Below are 2,732 nucleotides of genomic sequence, written 5' to 3' on the forward strand. Positions count from 1 at the left end.
GGGACCCATAAGAAGACCAGGACAAGCGTTTAGCAAAGAATAAGGCGCAAGGCGTATCTCCAAAATTTATGATACCGATGGTGGGTTTCAGAAGGAAGACTCGATTTCGTCTCACTGGTAAAGAACCGGAAGCTTACCACGCTCAGGAGCGAGGCTTCATCTCCCTCCCTCCGATTATCTTCTGGCCTTTCACAGTTAGGTCAACACAGAGCCCCTTTTGAAGACGCCAACACAGACGGCCGCTATTCCTCTTGATTTACTGCTTGGTGGTCGACCGGTAGATAGGTCCTTCCCCCGAACCTAATTTTCCGCAACGTCTTTGCCACAGATAATGAAAAAAAAAAAAGCTCCACTTTTAGTTGGAGTCCAGAGCATTGGTTGAAGTTGGTCAGGGGTATGCCGATGATGAGACGGGTGAGAGGGAGAGAAGACAGGTAGCAAAGGATGCTGCCTGGTCCGTCGCGGTATATGTCGTGTAGTCGCTTGTTTATGGTGGATGTGTTGATTGACTGAAATGGATTGTATTTCTAACGACAGCTTGGCCGAGTGGTTAAGGCGATAGACTAGAAATCTATTGGGGTAACCCGCGTGAGTTCAAATCTCACAGCTGTCGGATCCATATTGCCTTGCGTTTTTGTATCATCACCTTTTCGACATCACTGCCTTTCACGTCGCTGTTGGTGCCTCCCTTGGTCTTCATGTACGTGAAGTGCTGCTGCTGCGTCTGTCCACCCCAACCGATTTCAAGATAACGCTTTCTATGACCACAGCTCGGTCCTATGCATTCGTCGATATTTTACTACTGAAGGGACGCCGTATGCGCCCTTGTTTGTGTATGGACCGCACCTGAGACGCAAGCATGCGCCAGTAGCCAAATGAACTCTGGTTTGAGTAGCTATCGCGCCTCGACATGGCGTAACTAGAAGTACACCCGATCCGTAGCTGAGGTGGGCCGGCGGTTGCCACGCTGTGATGGTTGGGGTCTCCCGATGCGGCGAGGGGCTGGCGTGGGGGCGCGCATAGGATGCCAGGACAAGTGGTGTCGGAAAGGAGAGAGGCGCAGGTGTGTGCGCCAAATTTGTGATGCGATGGGTGTGTTCAGTGTGGAGCGTCGGTGTCGTCTAGTGGCTAGGACGAGAGCTTAACACGCTCAAGATCGAGGGTTCGATCCCGTCCACACAGAGCCACTTTTCGAGACGCCTGCACATGCTGCCGCCATTCCTCCTCCTGCTATCGCGTCGTGGTCGAACGGTAGCGCGGTGCTGTCGACGAAGCTAGTTGTTCGCAGCCTCGTTGGCACAGATAATGAAAAAAAGAGCAGCGGCAGTGCTAGGTCGGGTGCAGAGCATTGGTTGAAGTTGGTGAGGGGTATGGCGATGATGAGACGGGTGAGAAGGAGAGAAGACAGGTAGCAAAGGATGCTGCCTGGTCCGTCGCGGTATATGTTGTGTAGTCGCTTGTTTATGGTGGATGTGTTGATTGACTGAAATGGATTGTATTTCTAACGACAGCTTGGCCGAGTGGTTAAGGCGATAGACTAGAAATCTATTGGGGTAACCCGCGTGAGTTCAAATCTCACAGCTGTCGGGTCCATATTGCCTTGCGTTTTGGTATCATCACCTTTTCGACATCACTGCCTTTCACGTCGCTGTTGGTGCCTCCCTTGGTCTTCATGTACGTGAAGTGCTGCTGCTGCGTCTGTCCACCCCAACCGATTTCAAGATAACGCTTTCTATGACCACAGCTCGGTCCTATGCATTCGTCGATATTTTACTACTGAAGGGACGCCGTATGCGCCCTTGTTTGTGTATGGACCGCACCTGAGACGCAAGCATGCGCCAGTAGCCAAATGGACTCTGGTTTGAGTAACTATCGCGCCTCGACATGGCGTAACTAGAAGTACACCCGATCCGTAGCTGAGGTGGGCCGGCGGTTGCCACGCTGTGATGGTTGGGGTCTCCCGATGCGGCGAGGGGCTGGCGTGGGGGCGCGCATAGGATGCCAGGACAAGTGGTGTCGGAAAGGAGAGAGGCGCAGGTGTGTGCGCCAAATTTGTGATGCGATGGGTGTGTTCAGTGTGGAGCGTCGGTGTCGTCTAGTGGTTAGGACGTGAGCTTAACACGCTCAAGATCGAGGGTTCGATCCCGTCCACACAGAGCCACTTTTCGAGACGCCTGCACATGCTGCCGCCATTCCTCCTCCTGCTATCGCGTCGTGGTCGAACGGTAGCGCGGTGCTGTCGACGAAGCTAGTTGTTCGCAGCCTCGTTGGCACAGATAATGAAAAAAAGAGCAGCGGCAGTGCTAGGTCGGGTGCAGAGCATTGGTTGAAGTTGGTGAGGGGTATGGCGATGATGAGACGGGTGAGAAGGAGAGAAGACAGGTAGCAAAGGATGCTGCCTGGTCCGTCGCGGTATATGTTGTGTAGTCGCTTGTTTATAGTAAATGTGTTGATTGACTAAAATGGATTGTATTTCTAACGACAGCTTGGCCGAGTGGTTAAGGCGATAGACTAGAAATCTATTGGGGTAACCCGCGTGAGTTCAAATCTCACAGCTGTCGGGTCCATATTGCCTTGCGTTTTGGTATCATCACCTTTTCGACATCACTGCCTTTCACGTCGCTGTTGGTGCGTGTTTTAACGTTTCACATCATTTCATCCATTACAAAGTCGTGCTTCGCCTGAAGAAACTCTGAAACTAAACCCCCCAAGCCCGGATACCGGTATTAGAA

The 2,732-nt window shown here is 52.2% G+C and overlaps 2 non-coding genes across 2 annotated transcripts; both read left to right on the plus strand.

Annotated features, from left to right (window-relative positions):
* Nucleotides 1-1,110: 1,110 nt before the first annotated feature.
* PITG_30092 lies at nt 1,111-1,181 on the plus strand. The gene has a single exon. It is a non-coding gene; the product is annotated as a tRNA-Val (tRNA).
* A 903-nt stretch (nt 1,182-2,084) lies between these two features.
* Nucleotides 2,085-2,155, plus strand: PITG_30094. The gene has a single exon. It is a non-coding gene; the product is annotated as a tRNA-Val (tRNA).
* Nucleotides 2,156-2,732: the final 577 nt, after the last annotated feature.

The sequence above is a fragment of the Phytophthora infestans genome, genomic scaffold (assembly GCF_000142945.1).
Source record: "Phytophthora infestans T30-4 supercont1.81 genomic scaffold, whole genome shotgun sequence".
NCBI classification, from domain to species: domain Eukaryota; phylum Oomycota; class Peronosporomycetes; order Peronosporales; family Peronosporaceae; genus Phytophthora; species Phytophthora infestans.